This window comes from Parambassis ranga, chromosome 3 (assembly GCF_900634625.1).
Source record: "Parambassis ranga chromosome 3, fParRan2.1, whole genome shotgun sequence".
NCBI classification, from domain to species: Eukaryota; Metazoa; Chordata; class Actinopteri; family Ambassidae; genus Parambassis; species Parambassis ranga.
Window position 1 is genome coordinate 10,842,528 of NC_041024.1, and position 10,924 is coordinate 10,853,451.

Here is a 10,924-nt window from a genome sequence, read left to right on the forward strand (position 1 = left end):
ACAGCTGGCGTCAGCTGGTGTCCAAGTAGCATGTGGAGCAACAGAGAGCTGCTGCAGTCCACCTTGATGGGCGCTGAGCATAAAGCTCTCCCACAATATCCCACATTCTGCTCATGTTCCGACAAGGCTCATGTGGCATTTGCTTATAAAGGCATTTCAGGTAGTGTGTACAGTAAGTGATTGAGGACAGGTCTCATCCTCCTTACCTGATAAGTGCACTGTCTTCTGAGCAGCTGTCTCTCAGAAGTCTCTGTGTCTTACATTATTTACCAGAAATGATTTCCTGTTAAATCTGAGGTGAAATAACATCCTTGCGACTTGATTAGCTGTGCATTGTGAGTCAAGCCACCAGCTATACTGCTCCCAATAGATCTGACTTTGAGCTGCACGGTTCAAGAAACTCTCACTCACAGTGTTTTAAAGGCTAATACAGAAAATACAAATACTGCACAGAACGGTTGGAGTCGTTATGGCTGCATCTTTACAGCTCTCTCAGCTACACTTAAAGGAGAATTTTGCAAATTTTGACCTAGTTTTAGATGACTACAGTGTGATTAATAGTGTTTACCCTCCCACTATGTAGCCTGCTTCCAGGGCTACAGGTTCATTTGCGGGCAGTGGACAGAGGGGACCCATGGAGAATGATGACTTCACTGCTGTGTGTTTTATTAGAACCAGAAAAACAATGATGTGTGACAACGTGGAAAAAACTAAAAATATTATTCCTGTTAGCATGTAGGGTACCCTGGAGCTTAATGACTGATGGATCAGTTTAGTAGAAACAAAATAGGGCAATGAGCCCTCTGCATTCTCAGTGCTGAGGTTTCTGACATCGTAGAATAACTCTATTTTCTCTGGTTCTGTAGCGTATAAAGAGAGAGCAAGAGCCAAGTTTTGTAGGCAAAATATTGTATAAGAGGCTACATGATATCAAGTCAAACTGCACCATAGAACTGTCATTGTAAAAATGCAAAACCCTTGCATTCATTTTAAAATGGTGTTCTTGAAATGTAGCCTTGGAAAGGTCCCACTGCAGCTGTTGCTCTTTGTGTATGCAGAGTGAAGGATTGTGAGATTTTAACCAGTAAAGAAAGGATATCGTTGACTCCAGCACTCTACAACTTGTATGGGTCCTTTATTAGATATCAACAGCTAACATACTCCTAATATACTATATTTTATGATTAATTAAGAATAAATCTCTTTCCGATTCTAATTCTACCTGCACTTTGAGTGTTGGATTGGTTAAACAGATGGCTTGAGCCTAAAATGAGAATTAATATAGCAGTTTACAACCCCAAAAAACATGCCAACAACAACATGCTGCTGCAACACTCACAGGAAAGGCAAGGCAACAGAAAACACAAACACAAGGAGGCTACATTAGCAAAAAGAAGCTACAGCAGGTCGTAGTTCATCTGCAAAGCTCAACAATGCAAAGCAGAGTGTTTAGTTAAACCTGTGGTTGAAACCTATTCCCCACTTCCTTGCTGTTTGAGACACAAAGTCTAGTTATGCTCCATTTGAAGACTAACAATGACAATATATAAAAATATATTTTCTTGGATTAAAAACTCCTGCTACAGCTGTCCTCACCTGGTCACTGTGTGGCCTGTGTGTCCGTCTCAGGGCGGTCGAGCAGCAGCTGAAGATGTGCAGCAGCAGCAGCAGCAGCGTTTTCCTCCCGAGGCAGCGAGGGCACAGAGGTGACTCAGCCTCGCTCCTAAAGAACAGACTCGACAGGCTGCTGCACAGGCATGGGATTATTTTAAGAAAATTCTGAGCACATTACTTTGTATTTATCTCACTGCTATCTCCCATCCCTCTAGATTGTACAGCCTATCATTTTTTTTTCTTGATGCACGTTTATTTGTACACCTGCATATTCTCTATTCTGCCATTGACTGCAGACATGTTTTCGCCTTACTCGTCAGTAATCCTCACGCTCTATAAAAAAAGAATAAATGCACAAATAAAATGCTTTTAAAAGCTTGGCCTGCACAACCTGCCAATACAAGCCGCCCATATTTTCCATTACAACTAAACGCCCACCACCTGCACACTGATGTCACTGATGATCGTAATTGCAATATTCTTGTTATCAGATATCTATACAGTGTCTCTCTCCAGGGAAATGAGATGGAGAAATATGTGTGTGTTTGTTTACAGGTTAGCATAATGGAGGGTCCCATCCATTTGTAAATGAGGGTGTTTGCTCATGCATATGCGTGCGTCTCTGTTTGTGATGATGTGTGACAACGTCTGCATCAATGTCAAGCTGAGGTTCTCCAGCTCCAGCTTCACTTCTCCTTCAGTTTTCTTTTCGTCTGCTCGAAATGGATTGTTTAATTTTCATTACTTTCCTTATGTGTCTAAAACCATCATACACTTAAAGTACTTAAATTACAGTGATGGAAAGTAGCCAAGAACAGAGTGAGGGACAGGCTGGGGAGCAACAATGACACTCTGTGCCAAGGATTTTGGAAGAGACATAAGTAAGAAAAGCAGAGCTGATATTTAAAGAAAAGGGGTAAAACTGGGACGACTGAGGAATGGTTGACACTGACAAATTGACACAGGTATGTCAATGTTATTATTACAGTTTTTGAAGTACCACAAACTGCTAGCATAGTTACAATCTGCTCATGATAACTTTATATTGGCATTTATTTAGCGCTACAAGTTCAGTTAACCCTTTGAATTGAGCAAGGTAACTATAGAAAAAGCTCAGTGTTCTTTCCAGTTACTGTAGGTACAATAATATGTTAATATATTGGTATTGCAATGGAACACAAACATGAGTGAAACATGAGGCCAAAACAAACATACTCTAGTGTTTTTGGACCCATATTTTAATTACATTCAATTCATTTAATGTTTGAATATTGGTTGACTAAGCCAAGATGGCGACCATCGGCTGAGAAGCTACTCGACTTAACCATTATGAGCACACAGTCCATTTAGTGGTGTAATATTTTCATCCTGTAAGAGATGGACAGGTGTGCACTGAGTTCATGCCTTGTCTGCCTCAAGCTTTCTCTTAAAGCCACAAAGGTACCTTCATGGTGGGGAAGGGAGGTCAGTGTTTACAACGTTCCACAGCGGCTGGAAATGTGTGAAAGAAAGTAAGAGTCATGGAAGGAGGAGGAAGTAGATGGTCAAATCTACAGTGAACAGAAGATCTGGGACTGATTAGGTTACATGGATAGAAAGCTAAGAGTTAGAGACCAGAGAGAAAACTAGACAGCTGGGTACAGGGCCAGTCAGTGTTTATTTATAAATCCTTTGAATAATTTAAAGGAACCATCAAGAGACCATGTGGGTTATTCCCAAGCTGGATATGATGGAATAAAAAAGAGGAAGAAAGAATTCCTGAATCTCCACGAGGCTGTGAAGTAAGGCTGTGTTAGCTCTCACTGAAGACATACCTGGTTATTTTCTCTGACAATGAAGGAAGATAAATTCATTATAACACAACAGGGTGTCCACTATTCATGAAGTAACGCAGGCATAAAAGTCCTCCCTTCATGTTGCAGTCTTTGTTTGCATGCCATAATATTTGCAGTGTCTGCTCACTGTGATGTTGTCCTAGATTGCTGTGGTACTGGAGCCCAGAATTATAAAGCAGTAGTGTGCTGGATGGATCACAGGAGCACAAATCACAAAGTGGCAGAGATAAATGGCAAAAAATAGCTAAAGGGAGAGAGTGTGACACAGGTTTGTGTAAGTGGAACAGAGGTGTATGTGAGAAGATGGGAGAGGCGAAAGGTAAAACAGTCACAGTCAGCTGGTGCTTGTTTTTATTTCTTCTGGTTCACTGCCTTCCATCCACAGCTGACAGATGGAGACATTACAGTAGGAGTACAGACATGTTGTCATGTAGATTCTCTGGTGGACTTTAAAACAGAAAGCATTGAAACATCTGATGTAGATTCAGTTCAATAGTTGGTGTTTGAAGACTCATGAAGCCTTCAGTGATCAGTTATTCTTTTTCTTCTGTTCTGTTCTCTGCATCCCAAAACAAACTTACCACTTGTTACATCATCCATCCAGAAGCTTTGATTCACTTGAGTTTCATGTTCATGTTCATTATCTCATCTTTTGGTTTTGGTTTCTGAAAATGTTGCCTCAGCTGGCTCACTGTACTGTACATTAACACACTTTGTTTTGGGAGATTAGCATTAGCACCATCATCAACATTACACCTAAAATCCTCCCATATCTGCTGGTAATTCCTCACAGGATGCTGATGGTGTGTACTGTTGTATTGCATAGCTTACTGCCCAATAAGATGGATTGTCATGTCATCTGTGGCTTCGCTGAGCCTTTCCTCAGTCCACAATAGGACTTGTCACAACTTTAATACTTCACGTGATCATTTTTCACCCACTTCTAGGTCATTGTTTATTTTTCCTTCTGTCAGATCTTCCACCAGCTTGTCTGCCCGTCCCGCTGTCGCTTCCCTTTACTCGCTCTCTCTTTATTTTGCACATTCTCTCGCGGCTCTTTCTGGTGAGTCACCTTGCATGTCTGAGTAATTATTCACATCCACGGGTGCACAAACAATGCAGACATAAACAAACTTACTACACAAGGCATAAATATTTACACTTGTGAGGGATAGTATGTAAAAGTTGCAGAAATATGAACTATATTATAATATATAACATGAATATGAATAACACTTTTAGCTAGAATCAGAGGTTGTCATCTAATTAACCAGTTGGTTAAAGGTTGGGATGATGTGTTAGTATACATACTTTGAAGACTTATTAGGTGTGAGAACGCGTGTGCAGCAGCAGTGACAGATAATTCTATTAATGTTGAAGTAAAGTCTGATGGTCACATTTCAAAGTAATCTACCACAGACTTGTGAAAAATGTCACATTTTCTGTATAGTAAACTTATCTCACTCCATCCACCTTTAACTGAGACATTTGAAAGATTTCTATCTGTGATTTCTTTTATTTAATAACTACTACCAGGCTACTCCTCTTCAGCGCTCATATAAAATTTTACAGAAGGTGATCACCTTTATTATATATATATATAGAAAAATCATGCACCTCTTTCAGGGCAGACTCTATTGCTAATTCAATGCATTAATCTCACTTAAAATATAATGTAGGTTATAATTTTAATAAATATACTTTTATTCTCTGTTATGTGTTCAGTGCTATTATGTGTCTGGTTGTAACTAATTCTGCCCTTGAGTCCTCGCCAGCACACCCGTAGCTCTGAAGAAGACAGAAAATCACAGCTATCCAGCAGCTTTGTGTGTTTAATGACAAGGTGCATTAGGTTACTGTTGTCATGGCCCTTGGCTGTTGCAAAGTAGAGCACTGTGAGTAGAGGTAGACCACTCTTATGAATTAGATATGACATATTAGAGAGTGCATTAAATAAATCATGACAAAGGATTCCAGCTCGATTTCACTATTAAAATGGTCTGTCTTTAATAATGACTAATTATTTACAGGGTGTTAACAGGGTCGTGATTCTGCAGAAACGCATTATGCCAGGCATACCACACAGTACTCACATTTCCTATAAGGCAGCCTTACATACGAAAATAACCTCATATTAAATCAGCTATCATCAGCTTTGTACAGAAGGGAATGGGGTGTAGTAGATTAATTACTGAACATCAAAGAATAAAAATACAGAATTACCTGCCTACCATAAGAAACATGACAAAATAAGGATAATATGTGGAAAATAGAAGCCTGCTGCTGCTGCTGCTGTTCCTCGAACAAAGAGCCACCATCACCATGACACATACAACATTTTATAATTACACTTCCACTACAAATGAGGTCAGGATGGCTGGGCCATGATGAGGAATGAGTCTCTTGCTTCAGCATCAGCATGTCTGTCTGGCTTAGCTATATAGTTTGATATCCACTGATAACAACTAGTTGTCTGCAGATTGCTCCAGACAATGAACCAGTCACCACCCCAGTCAATCAGGCTGCCGTTCTGATGCACAACAGTCATTCTCATTTTTTGTCCTCCCACAATATTTTCGGCTTTGTGTAAATGTTATGCACCATGAAGTTTCCTCAATGAATGAATGATCATTGTCATCTGCCTTTGTAGTGTGATGAATGAGGGAGTGATTTGTGACATTGCCAGACTCTCAGGGGGAAAAGCTGATTTTAAAACATACACTGTTACTGCAAGACAAGAAGGAATTTATATTTTCATCTTTGTTTGATTTCCAAGCATCACTGGATCCATATGACGGCTCAAAATGTAACTAATGTACAAACATTGCTAAGCAACAAATAGGGCCGGTTAATGCAACCCTATGACAGGGAAACTTGTGACAGTAGAATTTGCATTTCCATTTAACTCAACAAAGGCACTGGCATTACAGAAAAATATTAAGAATAGATTTGTAAAGTTGCAAATAAGACTGACAGAATCATCAGGGTAGGTCCCGTGTGGACTTCTCTTTATGCCGGGGTATTAGTATCTATGTCTATCCCACAGTGTAATGTACTAAAAGCATTAGAACACCCGGGACCAGCTGCCAATATAATCACAGGGCTCACACTCACATTCACACTTACATTCACAGCTACAGTATTTGCAACTGGTGCCGTTACCAGTTCTCCAAGTGGCATGCACACAGATCAGCAGGTGACCAGTGAGTAATATTATACCACTCTACATAGATAATATCTCATGTTTACTTAATGTACACTGATAAAACAACACAGCTACAGATGTAGAAGCTCTCTTACTAATAGACAGGGAATTCATGCTGACACATGTGGGCGAAATTTGTAATCAGGTGGTCTTGATGGATGGCAGGTGGGTAATTGACGAGTACATGCTGAAGTGGATGATGCAGAGCTAACAGAGACCCCAGAGGAAGCATTCACAAACATGAAAACTCCTCACAGGTGCTAACCACTGAGCCACTGTTCAGCTTTAGGGGTTAATCGCAAAAATTAATAGTGCTACAGTACCGTATTGTTCAGTCAGCTATATAAACGTGAGCATAGCGTGCAGCTCATCGTGCTGCAAAAGCCTGGGATGAGTTACGTGTGTGTGTGTGTGTGTGTGTGTGCGTGTGTGTGTGTGTGTGTGTGTGTGTGTGTGTGTGTGCGTGTGTGTGTGTGGAGGGTGTTCACCATAGAAAATAATATTTATCAACAGGACAGTAAGTTAATTATTCAAATGCCAGCTGGAAAGATGTCTGTTAATTCCAGAAGAAAACTAGAAGCAGGCTTATTACTGATGGTTGGTTGGACAAATTATGTGCCGTCGACCTGATTAATGAGAGGTAACCACCCTGGTGACCGATCTCTCCTAAACTGCAGCATTCAATTAATTTGGTTCCCGTTAAGCATCTGGAGTTGAAATGAATATTTGCTTCAGTGGTCATGGTTAAAAAATAAATGCATGCAGGGCTTAAAAACAGGCACTGCTTAAACTCCAATGATGTTACAGTTACAAATATTCAAGAAATTATAGGAACACTTTGTCAGTGCTGAAATGCTAGTCAATGCAGAGCTTTTGGTTTAAATACTTCAGACAATGGTGGCTGAAAGTGAGTGTGTTATGTTGGAACGTGTAGGATCAGGACAGAAACAGTGCGACATTGAAACATTTCTTTAACTTCCTTCATAGTTGGATAAAGCAAATATAATATTGTGACACATCTAGTGTAGATACAGTGTGATTGTGTTGGTGTGGGGCTAAATAAATAATGCATCAATACAAATGCCTTTGGCCAAAACTACTACTAACTATTAGTATTACTAAGGCATCTGACATAATATAACACTGCTAGATTAAACATAACACAGTCTCTAGGAGCACCCGCCAGGATCAAGCAAGCATGATGTGATACATTTTATTCTCATTTATGGTAAAAAAACATCATTAAGTCACTTAAGTTATGTCACTTAAACTGTTCAAGCCTCTTTAGGGATTAGAGAAGATTAAATAACTCAATAAGGCTTCCAGATTCAGAGGGCATGTATCCCACAACAACAATCCAACATACTGTATGACTAAGAGGAGTGAAGAAAGCCAGCTGGCTCGGAGCAAAGAAGGAAAGTGGGCAAGAAAAGCCAAGGCGGGTGGACTGAGGGCATGAAAGAGGCATCTGCACGCAAATTAGATTAGCAAACATGAAGACAGGGGACCAAATCTGATGTTTTGTGTGAAGTTTGTGAGACTGTAAACAGTGCTGGAAACACCTACTTATTTCTAAAATTACATGAAGCTGGCAGGAGCTCTGTGGCACATCTTACCCCGAACCCTCTCGGATATTTTAAGGTTTAATTTTTAATATGTGACATTCATAAATTTCAGTAGATATAATGAAACTCTTTCAGTGTGAGCTGGGTGCCTACATTGAATTCCAACTGAAAATGGGCTGAAGGTGAGTGCAGATATATCACGAGTTATATATTACCATAGTCAGCTGCTTCCATCACTAATGCTTTAGTGATTTAGGCCTTCCAATGGTGCAACTTATACCGTTCTGCAGCATTGATAAGGTGAAATTGCTTTTGCTGGAATGCTCCTATACTCTTATAGCTCTGTAGCATGAAACCAATGTAGTTTCTAAAGTCAACTAAATTACTCTGCAACAATGGGGAAGTGGTTTGGTTGACCTGGCTGACACAGTAGAGACATTTTCTGCATTTGTTAGCTGCACAATGTGAACTATAAAAGGAAGTACTAGCTATGGCCTATACTTAGATATTCAGTATAACAAAAGTATATTTTCCTAACACTATATTCTATATAGGTGTGAATTTTTGTGCGTATTCTTTGTTTCCTGACATTTTTTGATGCATTATTTTAGTTTTACTAGAAGGTTCAAATTAAGAAAGAGTCAACATTGCAAAATATATATTATTACACGTTTATTCTCCTGAGAAATATCTCTTCATTTCAACTTTTCATCGCTAGCCTTATTGTGTTCAGACTTGTATAATAGTGACTTGGATAAAGAGTGTCCTTCATATCATGAGTTCTTTCCTGATGTTGTTGCTCTATTACTGTGAGCTCAGTACCTCCGGAACACTTTGAGAAAACAGAAGTCTTCATTTGACCTCCAGGAATATTTGAATTATTGAAGGATTATGAAATATGTCTGACAGAGATGGTTATAAAGTGGAACTTGATTGGTGGGCAGAGATGTACAGCCACAAAGTTTAGTTTATTCCTTATACAGTTTTCGATTGAGCTCATTCTGTGGTCTGGTTTAAATCTGAATTTTGTCACCTTAAACACTGTGTTCTGAGTGGGTTTGTCAAATCTGATGATGTGGGATCTGTATTGTTTGCAGATGTGTCCTGCAGACAAGAGTGCAGCAGTTTTCTTAGTTTACAGATGTTAATGGTTTTCCTGAAGTTCGATGAGTTGTTTTCAGTGACTTGTGAGTGACACATGGCTTCTCTTTTGTTGAGACATTTACCAGCAAAACAAGGAACAATTCATTTTCTACTTACCAACTAGGGCTGTCCCGATCCGATATTGATATCGGATATCGGTCCGATATCAGCCAAAAAACAAATATCAGATTTTATAGGAAGGCATCTAAAATCTCCGATATCAACGCTCCGATAAAAGTAGGTGACGCTTCACACTCCATCACAGTAGTTGGCGGTAGTGCACCCGTTGCTGCCGCCCACTGAAGAAGAAAAGCGCCCGGCTCCAGCATGTAGCGATCACGTGATCACACAACAAGTGTACATGTGCGACTGTAGCAAGGAGAAGACATGTCGGCTGTGTGGCAGTATTTTTCCTTACAGTCGGACAAAGACATTGCAGCTACGTGCAAAACTTGTCATGCTCACATTTCCCGAGGCATAGAGACAAGGAAGTTTAATACGACCAACCTCATTGCACATTTGAAGCAGCACCACAAACAACAATATGAAGAGTTTCAGAAGATCACCGAGGCGAAAAAACAAATATCCTCTCCCTCCCTCAAACAACCAGCGCTGGGCGAAACATTTTGAAAGCGTGACAAACTCCTGCAGGACAGCAAAAGGGCATTAGCTATAACAGAAAAGATAGCCCAATTTATTGTGCTTGATGACCAGCCCCTGTCTGTGGTGAGTAATGTCGGGTTCAAACGCTTCCTTGAGCACCTCGAGCCTCGCTATATTATCCCTAGCCGCCACTCCATCGTCGACAAAACTATGACCCAGATGCACCAGTAAAACCTGGCGCGGGCAGGAGCGACACGATGGACAGGGAGAGGGACGCTCCGCTCCACTCCCCTGCGCTCCTGGAGCCCCCCAGTACTCCGGCACGTTCCCCAGAGAGGGACGCTCATTGTTGCTCTCTGGCCGGGCAGCCCGCTCCCATGCACCCCGTCCATGACTTGTAATAAGGCTACTATACTACAACTAATAATAACAATATTTCGTGCGCACATTATACATAATTCGTGGCCACAATTTATTTCTTTTTGACCATGTCACAGAGGGGCTCCGTAGTTTTGGAGAACTTCATTTGTACAGTACAGACGCTCTCTGATAGCAGGTTGTATGCAGAAGCATGTTTAGTCTCGTAGTGAATTGTGTCGAAGTGCTGAACCGGTGTTGTGCACCTTCGGAGCCCTCTGCGTAGCTGGAACCAACAACCAAGCCCTGCAGCACCGCGTGACGCACCACGATGCAGACAGAGAGGGAGTGATAATGTTCTGCTCGGAGAATCATGCAAACGTTAAACAATAGGTTAAAAACAAAAACAAGAATTGCCTGTTGATTTTGTATGATTTACTCTGTTTGGCTGGCGGGCCAAAAATAACACATTTTAAGATAGAAGCCGCGGGCCATAGAAAATCCGACAGCGGGCCGCAGTTGGCCGTAGTTTGGACACCCCTGATTTAGTGTTTAGTGAATATCGGCTCAATATCAGTATCGGTCGATATTCATGGCTGCAA